The sequence below is a fragment of the Dasypus novemcinctus genome, chromosome 4, assembly GCF_030445035.2.
Source record: "Dasypus novemcinctus isolate mDasNov1 chromosome 4, mDasNov1.1.hap2, whole genome shotgun sequence".
In the NCBI taxonomy this organism is placed as follows: domain Eukaryota; kingdom Metazoa; phylum Chordata; class Mammalia; order Cingulata; family Dasypodidae; genus Dasypus; species Dasypus novemcinctus.
In genome coordinates, this window is record NC_080676.1 from 155,875,553 (window position 1) to 155,900,603 (window position 25,051).

The 25,051-nt window shown below is 39.2% G+C and overlaps 1 long non-coding RNA gene across 3 annotated transcripts in view; it reads right to left on the reverse strand.

Annotated features, from left to right (window-relative positions):
• LOC131278303 (uncharacterized) overlaps positions 1–25,051 on the reverse strand; it is a 525,485-nt gene that overhangs the window by 212,412 nt on the left and 288,022 nt on the right. For all 3 annotated transcript variants that reach the window (XR_009185632.1, XR_011648714.1, XR_009185633.1), the window contains exon 3: positions 13,401–13,465. This is a non-coding gene — a long non-coding RNA (uncharacterized lncRNA). The remainder of the gene's footprint in view (positions 1–13,400; positions 13,466–25,051) is intronic.

Consider the following 25,051-nt stretch of genomic DNA (forward strand, 5'->3'; position numbering starts at 1 on the left):
CTTAGACAAGCAATTCCATTGTCTAGCCCAGAACCCCACTGAGAGTTATTACCACTATTACAATTCTCAACCCAAGTGACTGACCTGGGAGGGAAAGAGCCAGTTGTTTTCACGCTTACACGTTCCCTTCATAACATGCTATCCTACGCTGAGCTCCAAAAGCACACTGTGCGCCACCTTTGGAAATTCATGCTAAATTCTCTTTAATCATGCCCTAAATAGCTCCAAGCTCACATGCCAGAAAAGGAAATAGGAATCCCCTCATTTAACCACCTGGAGAATGAGTTTTTCCAAGAGAACAAGACAAAGACACAACCAAAGCCAGATTGGGAAGGACTAAGGGAGCAGCCTGTTCCAAATGGACATTGCCCCCACCATGTGGCCTGAGTCATAGCCAAAGTGCCTTTGGAAGTTCATCAATTTTACCCCTACACATTTAAGATTTTCTTTCTCTTGTCTTCAGAGTGAATTTCTCTTTTGCTTAATAAAGGGCATAGAAATTACTTCCTTTGAGTCTATTCACAAATGGAGAACTTTGAAACTATGAAGGTAAATCTGATCCCCATACCCTCTATCCCTATAGTGGATTCTCCAATAAAATGAGTACACGGTATTAATCTCAGTCTTCCTATTACAGATGTACCGAAGGTGTTAAATCCCTATGACTTTTTTCCCCATATGATTTACTACATGGAGTATGGCCACTGTGCAAATTTTGGGAGAATTCTAAATTGTGTGCATACTGAAATAATCCATGTTGATATGAAGGCCAAGAGCATGGCGCTGCCCTGGTGTCAGGTGGCAGTAAAGAATCACAGCAGGTCTCACGAGCCCTCCTCTCTCTCTCTGGGCTTTCCTCTCCTCTCCTCCTGTCTTGCCCCAGGACCAACCTGCCCCATGTGGCCCTTTAGTTCAGAATGATTGAAACCTGAAAATCAGGGCCTTCCTCCTTTAGGAGGCCATTGTAGCTAGCCCGGTAACATGCTCATTGTTCACCCACTGAATGCTGAGGAAGCTAGTTCCCCAGACCTTCCACCCAAAATTGGTTTTACCCTAGATAAGAGTGCTGAAGCAGACAGCAGCAAAGCAGAGTGATTGAATGCCTCGGCCTAGCATCCCTGACGACCACAGTGTGAAACCAGGCTCGGCCAGGGACTAGCTATGGAATCTTGGATAGGATCTAAGCTCTCGAGCTTTAGTTTCCTCATCTGTACAGTGGAGAAATTATTGCCATAATAATGTGACCATGGGAGTTCAAGGATCTAATGGATCTGACGCAGAGTGAGTGCTTGGCAAATATTAGCTATCATCATCATTATTAATTGCAATCAAATCTTTACCATCTCAATAATATTTGTCCTTTGCTTGTTCATAGTCATATCACAAATTTATTTATATTTTTATATCAAGGGCAGCACTAGGGATCATTTAGTTTAATGTTCTCACCTAATGGATTAAAGGATCTGCACACCTGCAGAACCAAGCTTGGGGCTCTGTCCTCTAATTCTCCAGCCCTTAACTTGTCCTGGACCCTTAAATCAGGTCCCTTGGATCAGAGTTCTGATACTAAAACTTACCAAATAAGGTGTTTCAATTACAAGCTGAGCACAAGTGGAGACTTCTTCTCAGTTGGAGAACCACTCTTCTTCCTATTCCCACTGGCACTTTGGTGAATGGCAAACCCTTTCCATTTTTTTAAAGTTCTGAGATACCCCATGGGAATACAGAAAGCCATGCCCCAAGCTTTTAGAGCCCAAAATGCACCAATGAAAAATGATGTTAAATTGGATAACATTTTCCAGAATCAATTTCTTCCCTACTAATCCTTAGAAAGACTTTTAAAATGTAAAACTGTGCTTGTGTGTTTGCCTTCAAGCTCAGTAGACACTCTCACTCTCTTCTTATACTTTAAACAGTACCAACATAACTTTCTTCTGGACAGTGATACATTTGCTGGTTCTAAGTCATCAAGTGTTTGATGTACACGTGACACTCGTGACAGAGACAATTCCTGTCGCCTGGATCTTCTGCTTCAGGAAACATGTGTTCTTCCCTGTTCCAGGCAAGGCTTTTCTGTTCATTCATTTGTTGCTGCACTGGTGCCTCTAGTAGGGGTTTTGCACACCTTCCTTCCTCAACCCTGATTTGTCAACAGTAATCCTCCTGGGTGCTGCAAGAATGATCACAATCTGATGAACAAAGGGGCCTGCGGGTACAGGCCCACATCATGTTTAATCCTAAACTCAACCCACCAAGCAGGATAATACCCCCACTTAAGAGAGGGGATGCTAAAGCTGAGCGAGCATAAGCAGCCCGCACAAACCTTGCTACTACCACTAGCCGGCTGTGCCACCTTGGGCTGATGGGACACCTCTTGAATTCTGAAAACAACAACCTTGCTATGGTTTTTTGCCACCATACTTTTATATGAATGAAAGGGTCAATGTTTCCTTCTTGCGTCCAATGTTAGAGATAATCTTACCAATGCCGTCTGACTTTCATGGAAAAGCTCATTGAAAATCTTTTCCTATGATATAAAGAAATTTTGTTCTCTGAAATGAGGCAGGATGGCAAAATAAAAATAATTAAATCAGAAACTGAAGTCGTAAACAATTAAATTCATTTAAATGGGTTCAGAGAAACCCTCAAAGTAAAGTTCCCACTCAGTAAAAGAGTCGTAATTGAGCAACGATTGTGTACCAGGCTGGGTGACAGGCTATGAGAATGCAATGATGCCTGAAAGACTTTGCAGTCTAATGGTGGATGGAGAGAAGTAAATGTAGATTCTGATCCTGGGTTCGAAGTTCTGCCTGGGTGGTGTGGGTGCTGCCAGGCCATGGGAGTAAATGACGGGGGAAGCTGGTAGGGCGCACAGAAGCAAGTGAGAGATATACAGGTGTGTAGTTCAGAAAGATTATTCAGAATGTGTGCAGAAAACCAGCCCTGGTGGCCAGACAAGGAGGCTGAGGGATGGGTAGGCAGTGGTCTCGCTCTTCTGGCCTGACATGATGGTCCCTAACCCTGAGAAACAGAAGATGAAGCTTTAGCTTAACCACTTCCTTCCAATGTCTAATATCTATATAGGAATTAGCAACCATGCCCACCCTTGAGGAAAATCAAGCATTACACTCCTGACTAGGTATGTTGGAAAATTCACCTTTATTTGGAAGCAATGAGGGAGAAGTGGATGTCATTAAAACTTTTTGATCAAATAATTCTCTAAAAAATAAAGATTAGGTGGAAGATAACCAATACTATGGTGGGTCTCAGAACTTGTTAAGGCTTTGGTTAAATTCAAAATGAATCTTGCCTTGATGGGGGACCTTGAAAAAGTTGCTTAAACTATCTGTCTCCATTTTTGTACCTATAGAGGTAATAACACCTATACAAAAGGGTTTTTTTTGGTGGGGATGAAAAAAAGTAATATATATACATTAGTTTCCTCTTACTCCTCTAAGGAATTACCACAAATTTAGTGGCTTTAAAAATGTATTATTTTACAGATCTGGAGGCAAGAAGCCAGAATGGGTCTCAATGGCCTAAAATCAAGGTGTCAGCAAAATCAATGGAGAATTAAAACAAAGAAAACCTAGTCTATATAGGGGGTGGGAAAAAAAGCCCTTCAGGGAATAGAAAGCAAGAGTTTTTAAAAAGCATAGAAAAAAATAGAGGGATTAAGCAGAAAGAAGTTAGTAAAAATAATGTCTACTCCTCAGCTAAACTCCCAAATAGTGAATGGAACAAATTCAACCAATTCAACTCAATGTTATTTAAAAACTATAACATTAAAAAAAAAAAAAAAGACATGTAAGTATGATGAAATGATTAGGCCCAGATATAACTGCTGAAGACAAGAAGAAAGAAAATGAATATAATAAAAGAAAACAAGGGTTGCCATATTCTTATCAGGCAATGGAGATTTAAAGAAAAAGCGATTTCCTGCAATGAAGAAAGTTACTTTGTTTTGATAAAAAAATATCCAGAAAGAGAAAATAAAAGCCATAAATCTTGATGCTCCAAATAATATTCATCAAAATACAGTCATCACAAACTGGTACAGGCACAAAGAGAAGTTAACAGAAACGCTGGGATGGTGGTAGACCACAATGCCTTCCTCCATCTTTCATAGTTGAAGTTTACAAATATATATGTACAGAGAGGGAAGAGAGGGGAGTTCTGATTAATAATAAGACTGATTTACTAGGTCTACTGCAAATGTTGTGTCTTACAGAGAATATATTATATTTCCTATCAAGCTTACCAAGGACATTTGCAAATAATTACATTTCATAGTATAAACTCTCATAAAGTCAAAAAAAGTGGGAAAAATCCAGGCCCAAATTCTCAGACCACAAATGAGTCTCTGAAAAATTATTGTGGTGAACATCAAACACGCCATTAGGGATTACTTAGGAAATAATGAGAGTGAGAACATAACCTGTCAAAATTTCTGGAATGTTGACAAAGTTATATACTAAAGTAAAGCTATAAGCTTTAAGCCTTTTATTTGGAAATCAGAAAGAATGAAAATTACTGAACAAAGTTTTCAATTCACAAAACGGAAAAACAAGAACAAAGAAAACTTAACTAAAATAAAAGGACATCTAAAAACAGAAACAAGCAGAAAACAATGGATTAGAAAGCAGAGAAATAATAGAATGCATAAACAAATCTAAGAGCTGGTTCTTTGTAAAAAATTTTTTTAATCATAAACTTAGCAGGAAAAGAGAGAAAACACAAACACATAAATTTGGGAATAAGAATGTGGATATGACCAAATAAATAAGTCGAACTTGTGTAAAATCCTATTCTGATAAATTATAAAATTGAATAAATAAATAACTTTTAAGGAAAATATAGAAGATGAAAAAAGCTGAATGAAGAAATAATTAGGGAAGAAAATTTTATAGTTTTTATAGTTGTCTAAAATTTCCTCTCATTGAAGATGCAAGACTTTTCAAATCTTTTATGATGCCAGTCAAGGTAATAGAATTTGAAAAAGTGATAAAACTCAGAAAAATAAAACTAGAGACCAATTTTCCTTATGACTACAGATGAAAAAGTTCTAAATAAAACATTGACAATTTAATTTAGAAATGTAATTTTTAAAATATTACACCATGATCAATAAGTTTATTCTAAAAATGCAAGTATGATTTAATATGGAAATCTCAACATAATTCCTGCATTAGGTCAAAAAACAAGAGTGACAGGGGTATCAATTCAATAGAGGCCAAAATGTATTTGATAATATTCATTGACTAACAGTAATTTCCTCAAAAGTCTTTTAGTAAACCAGGAATACATATCACTATCCTTTAAGATAATAAAGCCTCCCTACCACTCACTTTCAGGCAACATTCTTTAATGCTGAAATGTCCACCTTTTTTAAAAAGGCAGGATGCCTGCTATAACCACTACTTTTGAAAACTGTTCTGAAAGTTCTAGCAGTGCCGACATTTTCTAAAAGACAAATGACAATACAGAAATATTGTAAAGAAACAGGCAAGTTAGAAGTACTAAAGAGTACTACAAAACTTAACTGGGGTAGAAAAGACGTGAACAAATGAAGAGACAATATTTGGGGATGAAAACATTGTAAAGATGAAAATTGAAACATTGTAAAGATGAAAATCCTAGATGATCAATTGTCATAATTACTTATTTTAATCCCTGTAAAAGTTTTGAAACATGGCAAAGAAAAGTTAAAGTACTTTGGGAAGAATTAGACACCTGAAAATTGACCATCCAGTTTGAAAAGCAAGAGATAGATATTTGATTTCAGAAAATGTGTATAATTCACAGGTATATATTATAATTATCTGTAGAAATATACTTATCATAATAGTATAAATGACAAAAATAGAAAAGGTTTAAAAGTACCGTTGAGGATTAGGTAGAGAAATTAAGAACAAACCCTATAAGATTTATTTCAAGACAGGCATTAAGTATAAGGCAGAAAGATATTATACCACTAGGTCAATGTTTGCATATTTAGAGTAATCCCAGTACTGCAGACATACAGGCACATCAAGTATGTGCTGGCCCTGACACATTGCTTCCATATACACTATTTTTTATTTATAGAAAAAAAAAAACATGACAGGTTGATATTTGCCAAAGTTGTAATATGAGTTTCTCTAGATGGCATGTCTTTAAATGACTATTATTCTTTTTTATGCTTTGTTCTACTACCCTCGTTTTCTAGATGAAACACGCTATGAAATCAGAAAGCCCTTAGGTGGGAATAGGACCAGTACCTTACATAATGTTCTCTTGCAAGAGTTCTCTTCCTTTTCTGAGTCACAGAAATCACTGAAGATCTTACAAAACCTTCAGCCCTCTTCCTGCAATAATTGCGTTACACGCGAGTAAGCACCACATTTTGCTTTAAGTTAAAGGCCTTGTGTATCCATTCAAGCCATTTCAAGAACTCTAGGTAAGGAACAAGCTGCATACAAATTTCAAAGCAATTCCTAATGCATTATCTCAACAGATCCTTGCCAAAACCTTGTCGATAGGAATAGCTATTGTCATTTTTAAAATGAGTAAATGAAGACTTGGAGTGGTTAAGGACACTAGGGACAGAAATCACACAAGCAACTAGGTTTTCTCACCTTAGTACCATGTGTTTTTACATCATACAACAGCGTGGTTTATTATACACAGAATAGGATATTGTCAAATAAACAACTCCAGACCCGAAGTCCTGATTCATGGCTATCCATGAAACTCTCTGGAAAATTCCTCAACTTCACCAGCCTTGGTTTCTTCATCAGTAAAGTGGAGATAATAACACTTGCCTTGCAAATCTCCCTGCCTTGTTACAGAAAAGAAATGTAGGGGAAAGCACTTTGCAAACGTAATTTGTCTATATTATTATTAATAGGTAAGTTTCTATTACAAGTCTATTAAAACTCAGCCCGGCACTAGGGTAAGTGCTCATAGGGTCCAGATGGGGGTGGGGCCGTAAAAAAGACAAAGCATCTAACTAAAAGGCAATTAAAGTTTCCATTCTGGTTCAAAAGTTTTGTTTCCATGAGTAATTAGGAATTTGTGGTGCATCAAACAGTGGTTTGTTGGCAGAGCTCTAGGACATGAGTTGAGTGGAGCCACCCTGTAAAGTGAGTGAACATAATGGGGTAAGATATAGCACGTCCCACTTTCAAAATGTTCACTTTCACAGGTATCTAATTTGTTGCTATGATTTAATTGTAATGCTTTCATTTTAATTTACTGTCTAAGTCTGTTTTGTTCCTGCCACATCACAGACTTGTGGAAGCCCATAGAACCACTTGTGTAGCTAAGGGGGAAGGAAGCCCACCCCCCACCATCGCCTGCATACTCACTCCTGCCAGCCGCGTTTCGCTTGGTCTAATACCCCCCATTCTTTGCCTGACGTAGGGTAGGTCCTCTGTAAACACGGGATGCACCTGAGTGAGATGTTGAGTTAGTGCTGTCAGAGAGGCAAGTGGTTTCCACAGTAATTAGCCGGGTTTCATTTACCCTCAAAACGACTACATTTCCTCATCAATGTCCTCGTTGGTCTGGGCATTTCAAGACCTGCTTTAATGTGGAGAGTCTACATAAACTGCCATGGACCGATGAAAATGGAAGAGCTCCTTCCTTTTGTGTGTAGAACTCCCCACATCTCCTTTGTCATAGCTATTCTGTGACATCACCTAATGTACTTAACAGTCTCTAAACCCAAATTGAAACTCATCACAGACGCTTTACTGGGTTTTCGCCGCTGATGCGCTCACCCATCTTGTTACCGCTTATTCACTACTCACCGGGGGATGGACCATCTGGATCAATTATCTATTTTATTTCTAATGTAACCAACAGAAGAGTAGTTAAAGCGCAAACTTTACGTGATGGTACTTTCATCCTTAGTCATAACCCTTCTTCAATTGCGCTGGAGTGACAGTTATAGAGCCCCTAAGTGTGAGATCACTCTGGGCTGCGCCTCTAACCTCTAAATGGAGTCAGTCCTCAGGGATGGATGGAATTTCACTGCATTTTCCCATTTCATTTGTATAATGAAATCATTGTTTGGCCTTGGTTCTGTACTTTTGCCCTTTTTGGTCTTAAGGTGGACCATTCAGTAGCCTCCTGCAATGTGACTGTGAAAAACTAGGAATTTTAAATGGACTCTCATCAGATTTCAAGAACTTGACTTTTTTCTAAAATGTCATACCGAATAAATTTTCCCCCTTCACAGCACTATGCATTAGTTATATGCTTGTACGTGTTTATATACGCATAGAAGTATATTCTAGATATAAATCCATCATGTTTGAATCTGATAAAATGCAAACCATTATCTGGAAATGCATCACTTATTGCCCCAATTGTGTCAAATTATCAATGTGTAATCAGATGCAACCCCAAAGCGCAGAGGGCAAAAGATCTTTAACCTGCACTGGAGTAATCCAGCGTACTTGTTAAAATAGAGGTGACCGAAACTTGCCCCAGAATTATCAAGTCAGATTTTGAGAATGAGGCTCAGAATCATGTATTCTTAAAAAGACCACTAGACTTTGCGAAAACATGGCCATGGAGTACTGGTTCAGCCTAGTATTTGGGTTACACCCCTATTTCAGAGACTTTAGGAGAAAATCAGTGCTCATCCTAGAAAGTTCCTAAAGAGAATGTGCTCCTACCTGAAGCTCTCACCTTGGCTTTCTTAATCTTATTCCAGACAACAGCCTCTGGATGCAGTCAGACATCTCAGCCACAGAACTTGAATCCTAAAGGATGTTGGACTAGCCTGGAGCCTTCCTTGTGATGGAGAACATACAGCTGGTTTTCAGGAAGCTCTATTTGGAATCGCCTTTGTGCCTTTCCATCTCCCCAAGAAAACAATGAAGCTTTCCCTTATTTAATCACCATTACATTGTATTTCCCCTGAGACAAGTTTTGCCATCATATCTCATGAAACTTAAAGAGCCTTCAGTTTGAAATATGATAGACTAGCCTAGAAATGCAGCCTAGTCTCATAAAAAACCTTGGATGTTATAACTAGAAACCCCAATGTAAAGTCTGCAAGTATTTTCTGAATCTCCGTGATCCTCTATTGCTCTTCTCCATCTACCAACTCCCTCTCAAGGGAAAACAGCATATTCAGAAGACATTTAAATTTTCTGAATTCAGGGAGAATAATGATACTCTTATGAAGCAGAAACAAAGTGGGAAACCGCTACTTTACTGGGTCATTCTTTATTCTTTAGTATCTGCTTTTTTTTATTCTATGGTGGGAAATAATTTAAACCGCCATATGCAATGTGCTTGCTAAGGTCTGTCTTATGATTCATGACAATTACCTCCCACAGCATAAGACTTTCCATTCAAAAGGTGACATTTATCTTATTGACCCATCACTTCTTTCACTCACAAGTGACTTGCCATATGACCTTGGGTGGGTAACCTTGACCATCTGTGGTCAATAGCTCCTACCCTCTTGGTGTAAGAAGATTAATGAGGTACAATCAGTGAGGACCTCTGGGCTCATAAGAGGAACCCTAATTTTGCTTAAGTAATAAATAACCCCAGATGAAAGTGCTGGTCAATGCATTTTAAAATAAATTTGAGAAACTACTTAATGCCTCTAGAGGAAGTTTTCCCCCGAGATATACACAGATGGAGATAGAGTTGTTTAAACTACCCTGCTCCAGATGTGGCCATCCACATGCTGGGAAACACACTGAGGTCCAGGAAAAAGAGGTTTGTTTCTAAGATGGAAATTTACCATTTCAGTGACCATGAAAAAGTCTCTTTCTTTTAATAAAAGGGCAATTGAATCTCTAGTGTGAAGAATATAAATGGGAACAGGCCCCAGGAGGACATACATGACGGTGGTATCCTCTAGAGACCACACACAGACACATACTCACAAATACAGTCATATTCATGAATAATCTTATGCACACCTACACACACACTTACAAACATCACACCTTACTGGTTCAGTCAATGTTTCTGGATCATATCCATAAAAGAACTGATTAGTGCAAGGACTTAAGGAAATGAAGCCACAGAGCCAGCCATTTTCAAACAGAACAAACAGAACTGAGTGTGCTATTTCTCTTTAAGTTTGAGATGGCTTAGTTCAATGGAAAATATAACAGATTTGACAGATTTTCATTTCCCTTTTATGATAGATAATTTGTTGTTGAAGGACTTTTGTCAACCTTTCTCACCAAGTTATCTAAAGGTCTAAAATATTTTTTGGAGGGACTATGTTCACTTGTGAAGTAGATGGTAGTATATAGCTCAGTCATCCCCAGGCAGACATAAAATGGTGGCCAGAGAAGGGCAGGCTGAGAGAGTAGTCCTCACAAGTTGTTATTAGCAGAATAAACAGAAGTAAAATTTGGGAAAGCAATTTATTGATTGGTAGCCAAAATCCTTCCAATGATACTGTCTTCAATTCAGTAATCCCACTTTGGGAAATCTATCCTAAGAAAATAAGTGAAAAAAATGGGTTGATAATGAAAACTTGGAAGGCGCTTAAATGGAGAGGAACAAGAAGGAAAATTGTTGAGTAAAGTATAAAGTTCACTTAATGAAAATACCAAAATGATAAGGAAGAATCGCAGCTAACTAGTAGAAAAATGCCTGTACTGTATCATGAAAAGTGGAAAAGTCAATATATAAATCAACGGACTAGGGGAGAGACTTAGTTTTTGGTAACAATGATAACTCAGATTAGAGATAAAAGAATACATTATTCATCAAATAGTGTTGGGCCAAAAAACTAACTATCTGAAAAAGTTATATCCTCTCATACTTATAGTGATATAAATTCCAGAAGAATGAATGAAAATGAAACTATAAAAATAGTAGGAGAAAGCATAGACATAACATTATAAGCTCAAAATGCAAAAAGCCTTTCAAACTATAATACAAATACAGAGGGCAATAAAGATCGATCAATCCACCATCTAAAAGCATATTTTAGATACCCCCGCAAAAACAAAAAACAAAAACCATAAACAAAATTAAAAGACAAAAAAGAACATACTGGGAAAATATTTACAACTCAATGTAAAGGGCTAACTAATATATAAAGAGCTCTTATAAATTAATATTAGAAAACTTGACTGAAAATGGACAAATGGTATAAAAAATTTATAGAAAATAAAATATAAAGATTTTTCATGTGCAATTGAAGCCCCACTCCCTTGAGAGGTAAAGTAGGCATCGTGATCCCAGGGTCTTCATGATGGAGGACTAAAATATGGACTAGAGTGGACTTGCTAGTTTCTACTATAGAATTATTATGATTCTAGCAATGGAAGAAATTATATCATTGATGTGGAGACAATGGCCATCGGAGTTGCTGAAGACAGGGAGTGGGAAAAAGAGGTGTGATATGGGGGCATTTTCAGGACTTGGAGTTGTCCTGAATGATACTGCAGGGACAGATACAGGACATCATATATCTGCCATAACCCATTGAATGAACTGGGAGAAAGCATAAACTACAATATAAACTATAATCTATGCTGTGTAGCAGTGTTCCAAAATGTACTCATCAAATGCAATGAGTGTACCACACTAATGAAAGAAGTTGTTGATGTGGGAAAAGTGGGGGGTGTGGGGAGTAGGGCATATAGGAAACTCCTGTATATTTTAAAGTAACACTTTGTATGATCTATGTATCTTTTTAAAATAAATTAAAAATATATTATACATGATATATGAAATATTATATATTAATACAATATATAATGTTTTTTTAATCACGTGCAAAGTTTCTCAACTTTACTCATACTAAGAAACTAAAGATATTACATTTCACCTATCAGATTGACAAAAATCAAAGGTTTGATGATACACTCTACTGTAGGAAAACGAGCACTGTCATTCCTCACTGGTGGTAAACATCTATGCAAGTCAATCAAAATGAAAAATACACATACTGTTGGACCAAACAATTCCATTTCCACGTATTTCTCATACAGATGAGAATTTAAAGTTCCCCTCCTCAAAATGCAAGAAAGGGAAACGGTGGCTTTTCTTTGAACATAATCTCAAGTCACCATCACGACCTGTTTTAAAGTCATCCCAATAGATCAGTGAAAATTCCCTTTAACCCTCACCCTTCTGAAAGGCACCCAATCAGTGATATAGATATGACCCCACACTTCTGAAAGCAGGTGAATGGCAATAAGCAGCAGGCACACTCCTATGGCTAAGCTTCCCTGGCTAAAGGTCAACCAACGCCTTAAACACTCTTGTTTCTTAAAGTGTCAGTTCTTGAACTCAATGCTTCCCCAATCCCTATTTAAGATCAGTTTTTGTTTTGTTTAGAAAGAACTGTGTCCTACAAACAGAGTTGTCTCTTATTTAGCATACAATAAATTCAACTTTTTTGCTTCAGATATTGAGCAACAGATAGCCTTTTCCTTAAACCCAAATACTAACACAAACGAAAACAACTTGTACATAAGGATATTCATTAAAGCAGTTTAACATAGGAACAGATTATAAGCCATGTAAATAATCTTAATGGACCAGTAAAATAGAAAATTGAAACCATCAGGTGATTCCTAGAAAAAGAGCTAGTTATCAAGGGACAAGAGGAGGAAGATAGATATATACATTTCATTTTGGTGTTTTTAAATTTTGCCCAAAGTGCAAGTTATTTAAAGGCAGAATTTCACATTCTATATGTATTATGAAAACATGCATATGAAGTTGGTAACAAAACAATATGAGTTGCTATGCTAAATTACTGGTGGGAGAGTTTTCTTTTCATGTCTTTTTTTCCCTAAATAGTTTATACCTTTATGAAATATTTCATAATTGTAAATGAGGGCTATTTATGAATACTATCATAGGGAACAAGCAAAAATACAACAAATGCAGCTGTTCCATCACAGGTTGGCATATAACAAAAAAAGGGGGAAATGTTAAGAGAATTATGCATATTGGGAGAAATAACCTAAAAGAAAAGAGGAATTAAAGAAGTTCAAGCCCACCAACAAAGCTGATGGAATCAGACCTTCCTATAATATTAAGAGGTTTAACTCAAAAGCCCAAAACCTCAGCAGAGACATGGAATGAAAGCGCCTCCTCCCAGCATCACTGAGAAGTGTCAGGACAATGCACTGTAACTGGGAGGCTTATCACAAAGCTCAAAGTTTACCACCTGCATCCAGTACTTGTTTTTTTTTTAAATAAAATTTTAATACTGAGGAGATAAACACTTTTCTGAATTTTAAGTTAGTTCTATCCTTCTCCCTGATACTCTAGAAATACAGGGAAGATTCCAGCAGCCTTTACTTACAGTAGACAGTGAACACAACCACTCATCAGAATTAATGATCTCCAATGTCAGAATTGCTGAATCACTCAAGTACCCCAAGAAAACAATTTCTTCATTTCCTTACCATTGTGCAGAGTGATCTTGGAATTCAGAAGCCAGGTTCAGCTTTTTTCTTTCACCAGAGAAATCCTACAAAGCAGGGGGGAGAAATGTATTAAATGAAATGATTTTGCTAAAAGCCACCGTGAGCTATTAACTGGGGACTAAAATAGTATATTAAGATGATCCAAATATCAAAAAGAGAATTATTTTTATCAAATATTTAATATTGACATATTATTCAGGCTGTATTGACCTGAGAAATGAGATTAGCTGTAGTTTCAGGTACCCATTAATGCTAAAGAAATTCAGTACTCATATTTTTATTATTCCATCAGTTAATGTAACTCTACTCTAGTTCCCTTATTCCATTTTCATTTCTAGACTTGAAATACTTAACATGGGTTTAATGGCTATGAAAAAAAGTAATACACAAGTTTTATTTCACTGTTCATTGATTTTAGTTGAGGATTTCATGTCAAACCCTTGACAAAATACTGAGAAGAACAGATAATTAAACTGGTAATCCAAAATGCCTCTTGCACCAAGAGTTATAAATTTTAGGACCAAAAAAGGGCAAACATTCCAATTTAGTCATAGTTCTCTTCAAGTTAAACATCACTTAAACAATCGCTTCTAGCTAGACACAACCATGAAGCTTTTTGAATAACATCAGTCTTCATTTATATTTAAAGATTCCTCCAAATGTCATCATCAGGCCATCTGACAATATATATTAAAATGAAAAACACATATGCCTCTTAACTCCACACTTTCGCTTCTGGAACTCGATAAGTGCACATATAAGCAGAAGGATGTTCATTGTAGCATTGTTTTTAGGGGACCAAGATCTGAAAAATATGCTCATGCCCATGGATAAAAGAACACTAGAATACGCCTATGAGACAATGTCACATCCATCCCAGAAAATATTAAGCATTCACTAAAAACAATAAACAATGGTATACCAGTTGACTTGGGGGAATTGTATCAATGGTTTTTTATTCCTTATTAGAGAAGTTGTAGGTTTTACAGACCAATCATGCCTAAAATACAGGATTCCCATATTCCACCCTATTATTAACACCTTGCATTGGTCTGGAACATTTGTGACAATTCATGAAAACACATTTTTATAATTATACTATTAACTATAGTCCATGGTTAAAAGTTCACAGTGTAAATTAGATCCATGGATTTTATTTTTATTCTGTTATCATATATATGCTCTAACATTTCCCCTTTAAATGACATTGATATATATACACACACAGACAAATATATATATTTCAGTGCTGTAAATTATACTCATGATGTGATTTTGATTGAGAAAAGAAAGACATAGAAAAGTGTACAAAATACAATTCAATTTATTTTTAAAAAGTGTTTAATCCTTCATGTAAGTGGTTTCCGCCCACAGGTGATTTTGCCCCCTCTGGGATATTTGACAAGGTCTGTAGACATTTTTGTTGTCACAACTGGGTGGGAGGGTGCTGCTAGCATCTAGTGGATGGAAACCATGGAAGGTGCTAAATATCCTACAATACACAGGACAGTCCCCACAACAAAGAATTATCAATAGAGGTGAGGGCAAGACACCAATCTTTATATAGAGATTATATGATTTCACAATTGAATTATGTAAATATGAAAAACCTTCCGAAGCTCATACACTAGGCTGTCAGCATGGCTCATTTTGAGAGTCCCGGGAGCAGGGAAGAGGTCTGAGATGCCAAAGGAAGGGAGGAGGATGTCAATGAAGGAGCCAACCATAAAACAGACATTAAGATATGATCCTGTTTCTCTAAAGGTATATGCTTGTATTGAAAGAAGGAAAAAAGTCTCCGATTTTAGATCATCTTTTTCACTTTTACTCTTCTTTTTCTTAAATGCAGCTAAATAAAAGCATAACTTTAGAACTTCATAAAACTGCAAACTCTTCACAGATGAAAGTCAACACAACTTAGAATAAAATGATTAAAAATCACTAAGGCTTAGGAAATGACAACTTAGCCAACCTGGCCTTGACAAATCATTGTGTATTATTGCTTGATTCTTATGAATAATCTTGTCAGTCTCAATTAATTTAAATCAGCCTTACCCTTCTTCCACTCCTCGTATCAGTAGTTTGGTATTTTTCTTCACCATGGGGAATTAAATTTAAACTAGACTGACACACCAAAAGTCTGATAAGTGACTCATTCATTTTGTATAAACGTGAGTTTGGCTGTTTTTGTCATTCTTTTTCTGGGGTTAGCCCTTTAAGTTGCTAGCAAATACCCTAAATAGCCAAATATACTTCAAAATGGATGTTCCATGCTATGCCTGCAGTGAACCACACTGAGTCAACTCTTTTTCTGAACCGAGCAATAACTTCGTGCCATCTGTCTTCAACCTTCAACTCTGTCTCCAGGCGTTTCGTGTGCAGATTTACACATGATATGGAGCAGTGTCTACTCTGGGTAAGCGTCTCCCTTGACCAAAGCCATTCTGCAAGTCTGGAGATGGCTGCTGAGTGTAATCACCAGCCAGAGAAGGTTCCAGAACACACCTGGAAGTTAAACGATGTTGCCGCAGCACTTGGGCATCAGAAATGGCAAACCCAGAGAGCGACCGGAACCACCCAAGAGAAAAGCCTGCTCCTGCCAGGTGCCAGGTGCCGGGTTATTGAACAACCAGGCAGGTGGGCGGGTGCTATGGGAGGGCAAATTGATTCTTTCTATTCATCCAAACGCCCATTTTTTGTAATCCTATTTCTAACACTTCTCAGACTTGCTCCGCTCCCTTTCATTTTCACACTGCTCTTCCTTCCAAGTCTTGGAGCAGCCCTGCCTCACTTCATTCTTGCTCCATCACTGCGGGGGATAAGCCCTCTCTCTCCCACATTTATGTCTGCCCGTGCTTCTCTCAAGGCCCCCTGACTATTTCATTTCAGTGTGGGATATTCCGTCTTTGCCTGGCATGCTCTGCAATTCTCAGGGCCAAGTTTTTCCACCTTAATTCTCCATCCCCAAATAGTAATCCCAAACTAGTGTCTGAATACACCTTAAGCCTCATCAGAAAGTTGTCGATGATCCCAGTCACCTCTCCACGTCCATTTGCGTGCACTGAATATTTATTTTCTAATGTTGCATGAAAACGGCCACTCCTCTGGCCAGATTGCACCCAAATCCTTTGATGGCCTCTCCATTCTGATGGCAAAGTTTGCTTCAACTCTCTGGTCCGCCTCCTGAGGGAGAATTCCATGATCGTAAGAGCGTCAGAGTGGAACCGAGAGCACTAGACCAGAGGCACGAGTGGTTTCCAGCTCCCCTGCTGGTTCCTGTCCGTTGGTGGGCCTGTCTTCAGGCAGCGTGGAGAAGGGTGCCTGGGGGAGGCCACCTGAAGACTGGAGGTGTTGGCAAGGGTGGTACATATGGCGGCATTGGTTTATTACCCAACGCTAGTCACAAGGGAACTTTCGCTGCTGCACCTGTTCTGTGTATCAGAAGTGCAGTTAACCTAAGGGTGTGAATAAGTTGACACACTCACACACAGGCACTACATCTATAAGACCTACAGGGAGGCCAAAGGTGTTTGTGAGCTGAAGACAAGAAGCCAGTAAGAGTATCTTCTTGTTACTTCAATGTTTTCCAACACAGTCCAAAATTCCCCCTGCCTTATCTTCCTTCCCTTGTTTCCTATTCAGGTGACTCTCTACAGAGCCACCGGTGATGTTATTCTTGCCAAACCTCAAGACTGACTTCCTCACTGTATGCAAAAATCTGTTCAAATGCCATCTCCTACAGGAAGCCTCCTCTGACTACTGGATGGAAATTGATTGAACTGCCTCCTCACTGTTCAGGCTCTCATCCTGCTGTATTCCTCTGCCAGGAATCATTTCTTCCCAGCACTTCTCTGATATAATACTATTATGGTTTCCTGGGTTTTGTGATATTTCCCCCACACCCCACTGTAAGTGCTACTTCAGAGAGGACTTGGCTGGCTGCGGACCAGGAGCCCAGCACAGGTCACGGCTCAAGGAGAGGCTCAACACAGGTCCATAGATTGCTTTAGTTAGTCTGTTTTTCTGGACACACAAGGAGGAAAGGCCCAGAGAGGGAACATGTCCCAGCTAAGACTGCTCAGAAATCTGTAATAACCGAACATTTTATCTGCATCCACAATTCTTTGCGATGAAGCATTAGCTCAGATTTGTCATTTTCTTTTCAGAAAAAAATTCAAAGTAAATGATGTGGACTGTGTTTTCCCTAAGGAAAGCCCAGAAAAGCAATTGTATATTCTAGAAAAACATAAATATTTCTTAGTCATGAGCCAGAGATTTTCAAGTAATTCTCAGGAATTCTCAAGGAATTCTGAACTCTGACCTTCCTTTTCCCATGGTGAATTAAGGGCTGCGGGAGCTGCTGCACAACCAGCTCCCATATGTGAAAATCCGGGGGCCATGCTCCCCCTCAAAGGTATGGCTGGGGCCACACGGGGTCCTGCCTCGACTTCCCGTACATGCAGGCAGGAGTTGTAATGCTCTCTTGTCCCAGGTATCTGGGACAATAAACCTCCTATCCCCCACCCCACCATCTTCTGTTTTTTTTTCTATTCCCTCTTTTTTTCTTTTTTTTAATTCTTTTTTTACTTAATTGCCTTTTTTAAAAAAAGATATGTAGATCACAGAAAAATATTACATTAAAAATTATCAGAGGTTCCCATATACCTCACCCCCCACCTCACTCCTCCCACTTCTGACTCTGCATTTGCGTTTCCATTGTTCTTTGTGCCTAGCTCTTTTACAATGATACCACCTCACTGTTACCCATTTGGTGACAGGTACAGCAAGGATCTTCAGTTTGAGGCCGGGTTTTTTTTTTTTTATATTAAAAAGTTAATGCATTTAATAACCCCCAACAAAGGATGCAGTCAAGATTTGTATCCCAATGGTTAAAATTAGGAAAACTCAGTCTCAGAGAAATTAAATACCCCGCCTCCAGGTGGTGCGTCTCACTGAAACAGCCCCCAAAGCCTAGAGCTTCTCTATGTCTCACTAAAATATATATTCATTAAAATGAAGAAAAGCCACTAACAGGCTTTTTTTGACTTATGTGAAATCAGAATAAGGCCATGGTGTAGAGTGAGGAAAAGAGAGAGAAGAAGATGGACAGACTAACCATAGAGAAGAGCAAGTAAGAGACTTAAACAGATTTTCTTTTTTCTTTTTTTTTAAAGATTTATTTATTTATTTAATTCCCCCCCTCCTCCCCCCAACCCGGTTGTCTGTTCTCTGTGTCTGTTTGCTGCATCTTGTTTCTTTGTCTGCTTCTGTTGTCGTCAGCCGCACGGGAAGTGTGGGCGGCGCCATTCCTGGGCAGGCTGCTCTTTCTTTTCACGCTGGGCGGCTCTCCTTACAGGGCGCACTCCTTGCGTGTGGGGCTCCCCTACGCGGGGGACATCCCTGCGTGGCATGGCACTCCTTGCGCGCATCAGCACTGCGCATGGGCCAGCTCCACACGGGTCAAGGAGGCCCGGGGTTTGAACCGCGGACCTCCCATGTGGTAGACGGACGCCCTAACCACTGGGCCAAGTCTGTTTCCCTAAACAGATTTTCTGTTTAAGTCTTAACAATGAACAAACTACATAAGCATTCTAAGCCTTAATTCCCTCCTTTGAAAAATAAAGACTAGTCTTGTCCTCATAAGTCTGTTGTTAGATTAATTGGGACAACAAGACAAAAATTACATTAGTCCTGTGTCTAATCAGTACGGGATAAATTAGTACGTTGTCTGTGAAAATAGCCAGCGGGTGTCAGTGAAGGTGCGCATGGGCAGGGGTGTCAGTATAAGTGAACTCTGGGTGGGGCAGGTGAGCCTGTGTGTGCAAATCTCTTAAAGTATAAAGAGGTAGGCGAGGCTTCAGCGATCCTTGAACCCTGACCTGATCTACCGCTGGAGATCCTTCTCTGCTAGCTTGCAAGTGCTGTAATTCCAGATCTTCTCAGAAGGGCTGAGTCCCCTTGACAATGTGGACTGCCTAAGAATGTCATGTTCAGCTGGGAGGACAGCAGCCTTGACCACTTAAAGAGATGGCGGGAGCAAGTGCCATCATCCATGCAGAGGTGATGCTGGTAACAAGAGGGAAAAAAGAGTGATCTCAAAATTCCAGGTCTTAGAAGAACGGAGAGCAGTGACATGAAGAGACAGCACCCTGATGTTCCTAGTGGTGTTATTCACGACTGCCAAAAGTTGACAACAACCCAGGTGCCCATCAACTGATGAATGGATAAACAAATTGTGGTGTATGCACATGATGGAATACTATGCAGCAGGTAAGGAAAAAATGAAGTCATGAAGCATATGACAACATGGATGAACCCGGAGGACATTATGTTGAATGAAGCAAGTCAGACACAAAAGGACAAATACGGTATAATTGTGCTATTATGAACTAATTATATTGTGAAAACTTATGGAGTTAATAATTAGAATAGGTGGTGGACTTGGCCCAGTGGTTAGGGCATCCGTCTACCACACGGGAGGTCCGCGGTTCAAACCCCAGGCCTCCTTGACCCGTGTGCAGCTGGCCCATGCGCAGTGCTGATGCGCGCAAGGAGTGCCGTGCCATGCAGGGGTGTCCCCGCGTAGGGGAGCCCCACGCGCAAGGAGTGCACCCTGTAAGGAGAGCCGCCCAGCGTGAAAGAAAGTGCAGCCTGCCCAGGAATGATGCCGCACACACGGAGAGCTGACACAGCAAGATGACCCAACAAAAAGAAACACAGATTCCCGTGCTGCTGACAACAGAAGCAGACAAAGATGACGCAGCAAATAGACACAGAGAACAGACAAGGGGGGGAGGGGAAGGGGAGAGAAATAAATAAATAAATCTTTAAAAAATTAATGATAATAATAATTAGAATATAGGTTACCAGAAAATAGAATGAGGGTAGAGAATGGAAAGCTGAGGGTTAATCTGTAGAGAACTGGTTAAAAGATTATAAATCTTTGGAAATTAGTGGAAATGATGAGAACACATCATGGTGTTTGTGACTAGCAGAGCTATTATTTGGGTCTGACAGTGGTTGAAAGGAAAAGTCTAAGGACATGTATATTACTAGAAGAAAAATTTAAAAATGTATCATTGGACTATATGACATAGTGAAATCTCATATAAAATAGAAATATGGGTGATGTTGCATATATAAGACTGTTTTTAAATATAAATACAAATAAACAAGAGAAAAGGAAATATAATAGCAGCTATGTACAGCAGGGGAAGCATAGAGAGATTGAGAGGAGATGAGTTTATTTGGTTGGTTTTTGTTTTTTAGTATTATTACTACTGGAATAGAGGAGATACTCTAAAAATGATTGAAGTGATGAATGCAAAACTATGTGATTATACTGAATACCATTGATCATATACTTTGGATGGATTTATACTTTATTAATATGTATCAATAAAATTTGTTTATAAAAAATGTAAAAAAAATTCCAGATTTCCTAAAATGCTACCATCTCCTTTTTCCTTACATGTTATGCATAAGCAAATAAAAACACAGGATGGCCAGTTAAATTAGAATTTTAGATAACCAACAAATATATATTTAGAATAACAAGGCCTCAAAGAGTTGGTAATCCCAGCTACAAGCAAAGCTGATTTCAATATATCCCTAGTCTACTTTAGCCATAATAGATGTGACTGTGTTTGAAACTATTGGTCTGCAGATATCATTGGAATGATTGATCAGAGATAACTCTCACAGCACCAAATAAAAGGAAGATTCTGGAACATTTTGGGGAAGCCAAACCAGTGCTGATGTCGCTATTCTTTTATCCTGCAGTGGCAATGAAAATCTCTCATTCCACATGTGTGAAGTGTCTCTCAAATGTAAGTTGCTGGATATTTTAATTCTCAAAATATATATTCTCCCTATTAAAAGATCAGACTTTTAAGTAGATTGCATTTCTTTCTTGTAAATTAATAAACACAATTCAATTTATGTTTTTAATCACCCTAGCCCCATAGGAAATAATTATTAATTCTGGTTGTAACTTCCCAAAACGCAGTGCTGTTTTTCTTTACACTATCAAAAGTTACTCATTTGGGGAGCGATTCAGTTCCTGGTGCCTCCTAGAAAAATCAACAAAACAAAAAAACAACAAAAAAAAAAACAAGCAAAACAAGCAAGAAAACCAACTCAAAAAAGCTGATGTGGCTCAGGGGTTGAGCGCCGGCTTCCCACATATGAGGTCCTGGGTTCAATCCCTGGCCCTTGGTACCTCAAAAAAAATAATAAAAGTTACCCATTTGGTCTTCAAGGGATTACAAATATTATGGTGTGGTAAACATTGTAAGCTGTTTAAAAGTTTGGAAACCCCAGATTTGTATGAAAAAAATACCTTGAAAGCTTTTAAATAAGTGTCGATGAGTCAACTTTTCTGTGAAAGGGGGAAAGGACAATTTATCTGAATACAGAAATACCATCTCAAAGATCCCATCTCTGACATTTTTGATGCACAATTAGAGAAATGCAGATCTCAGTCTGGTTTTTGAGTCTCCTCCAGCTCTTTCTTTTCGCATATATGCATTTCACTTCATCAGTTTGAACTCAAGCCTGTGGCTCTGACATCCACCCTTCACCATGGAATTTCCACATAAATATGCTGCTTAATTATTGTTATGCAAAAATTGGGGATCTACAAGCCCAACAGCACTCAGTAAACTTGAAAAGGAGTGCCTTGCAAACTTTCTCTTGCAAAGAACGTTTTCTCGCAAAGAATACTCATTTTAGGGCAGACACCCCCAGGACCTGTTCCCCACTGTGCTGATCCAGTAGGTCAAGGGCAGTGTGGTTCTCTGAACTGGATTTGATGGACAGTTTTGTACCTTCTATAACTGCTCATAGAGCTATAAAAACGTGGGCAGAACTACAGGGAGAACCGCGGGGAGATCTTACACATTTTAGATCTCAACAGAATTTTGATTCAGGTCTAGAGAGAAAAGTGAAACTAAAAAGTTAGCTACTAGACAGGTGTCTCTTGTACACCATGCTTTCAAGTGTACCTTCTCATTCCTCCCCAGTTCCTGTGCTTGGTATCCAAAGTGGAAAAGTCAGGCTTGGAAATTAACTGCAGAGACTTTAAAGAAGGCTGCATAGAAGAATCTGCCAAGGAGGACCTGTGTCGGCAGCCAGGTCCACCTCCCCATGTCTCCAGCCCTCTCCACACCTCTCCACACCTGTGCTGTGGCATCAGGTTACAGGGTCCAATGAAGGTCACCACGTCCTCCTTTACATTTATTTATTAATCCCCACCGCCCCCCCACCATGCTCTCTGTGTTCATTCACTGTGTGTTCTTCTGTGCCCACTGGCATTCTTGGCAGTACCGGGAATCTGTGTCTCTTTCTGTTGCGTCATGTTGTTGTGTCAGTTCTCCACGTGTGCGGCGCCACTCCTGGGTGGGCTGTACTTTTTCTCATGCGGGGCAGCTCAATGCGGGGCACACTCCTTGCGCATGGGGCTCCCCTATGCAGGGAACATCACTGCATGGCACAGCACTTTTTGCGTGTGGCAGCACTGCACATGGGCCAGCTCACCACATGGGCCAGGAGACCCTGGGTTAGAACACTGGACCTCCCATGTGGTAGGCAGATGCTCTATCAGTTGAGCCACATCCGCTTCCCTCCTTTACATTTAAATATTTTCTCTCTCTGACATCTTCCATGGTCAGTTTCTTCACCACTCCTCTCCTCCGTCCTAGAGAAGTGACCTAAAATAGCATGTACAATTTCCCTTTTATTACACTCCTAAGCTGCACCTATCTCTAATTGGCAGCAATGTCTTGACGCAGATTGCTGGGAGCCCTGCTTAACTACTTCTTCTAGGATACAATGGTGTTTCGATGCATATGAAAAACAGTTGCCAAGGACAGTAAAAGTCTTGGCCTCCTTACAAATAGCAAAATTGAGGTAAGACATCAGAATGCATGGATGGATAGGTCAGAGACCAGGAGCTCAGCTTGGGTTGAAATCCTAGCTCAGCTCCCACTAGCTGATTGCCCTTGGGTAAGTTACTGAATCTCTCTGTGCCTACATTTTCTCATTTATAAAATGAAGAAAATTCCAGTTGCTAACTGTGCCTAGCTGTAAAGGTTGGTATGAGGTATAAATGAATCAGTTCATGGTAAGTGCTTAGTATCAGGCATGTATTTAGTGCTCAGTAAATATGTGCCATTGTCATCATGAGGTTTTTAGAGTATTGATGTCCCGATCAATTCTACAAACAAAAGAGTTCCCATCTTTTTGCATCCCATTAAATAAAAAAACAGGCATCACCAGTGGTTAGTTCCATCACTTCTCTGGTGACAGGTAAACGATATCCATCTCTCCTCTCCTCTCTAAAGCATTAACATAGACACGGCCTCTAAACACAGCTCCTTTTCTCCCTACACTTTTAAAACAGAAGTCAATTAATTAACTATATTTTTGCTCCAACTTGTAAAGAATTTTTTTTTCTCTGAAAGGAAACATGGATTCATTTTCTCTCTTTTCCCATCTCTCTCACTTTCTGATTCTCCCACCTTTTGTCTCTCCCACTTTCCATCTTTCCATCTCTTCCATTTTTTTCTCTCAGTCTCTATCTCTGTCTCTCTTTCACACAACACAAACACACACATGCACCCACACCCTCCTAAAACAGAAGTACAGTATGGAGGGGAAAACACCAAATTGCCTAATTTCCTAACATAAATATTTTCATTTTACGTCCTATGGTTCCCCCACCCACCCTTGCGACTAGAATCGAGAAAAGATACACCTTTGGCAAATTAAATGACCACAAATGTGCTTGCAAAGCTAATCCGTGAAATAAATCCCTCCACTCCTTCCTCACCTTTTCCCTCCCCTACGTGTGTATGAACACACATAGGCTGGAGGTCCTGGAAAATAAATGAACAAATACAGTTGCCCGCGGAGAAGCAATGATTTCTCTGCATCTCAATTGTTTGCAAACACCGTGAGGCCAACTTTCAATAAGATAGTATCATGGCTCTTTTGGTCTTTTGCCTTTAAACAACCTGACAGGCAGGGAAAATTGGAAAGCCCCAAATCTTTTCACTGGGACTGTATCTGTCAGCATTACACATGAAAACACAGCCTGAAAATGGAATAGAGAAACGTCGCAAAAGTTATCCAAAGAGATTATGAGAAGAGTGGTACAGTTTTAGGACCCTGTGAGCTCTTGGATGGAGTGAGAGCAGCTGGGGAAGGAAGGATGGGAGAAAGAGGGGGGGTGACATCAGAAAGCCTTATTCTGATAAAAAACAAGAACATTTCCTAGAAATCAGGATGGGAAGTCAGTTTTTACATATTCTAGCATTTCACAACTTCTGAAGATTTGCAGGTGGTTAGAACAGACTTTTTATTTCTTAAACAATGTCTACCTGGCCTCTGAATCTGTGAGACAAACAGAGCTTGCTTCCCAGGGTCAGGATAAATATGACTCCAAATTTCCTAGCACTATTTTCCCATAAAAACTCCATGATGGCCAGGTTCCCTGGAAATTTAAGGGATATCAGAATGCATGGTAGCCTTCATTAACCTTAAAATCTGCTGTTTTACCATGTTAATTCCTGGAATTACAGAGGAGAAAAACCCTGAAATTTTGAGTTCACGCAGAAGAAATTAACCAC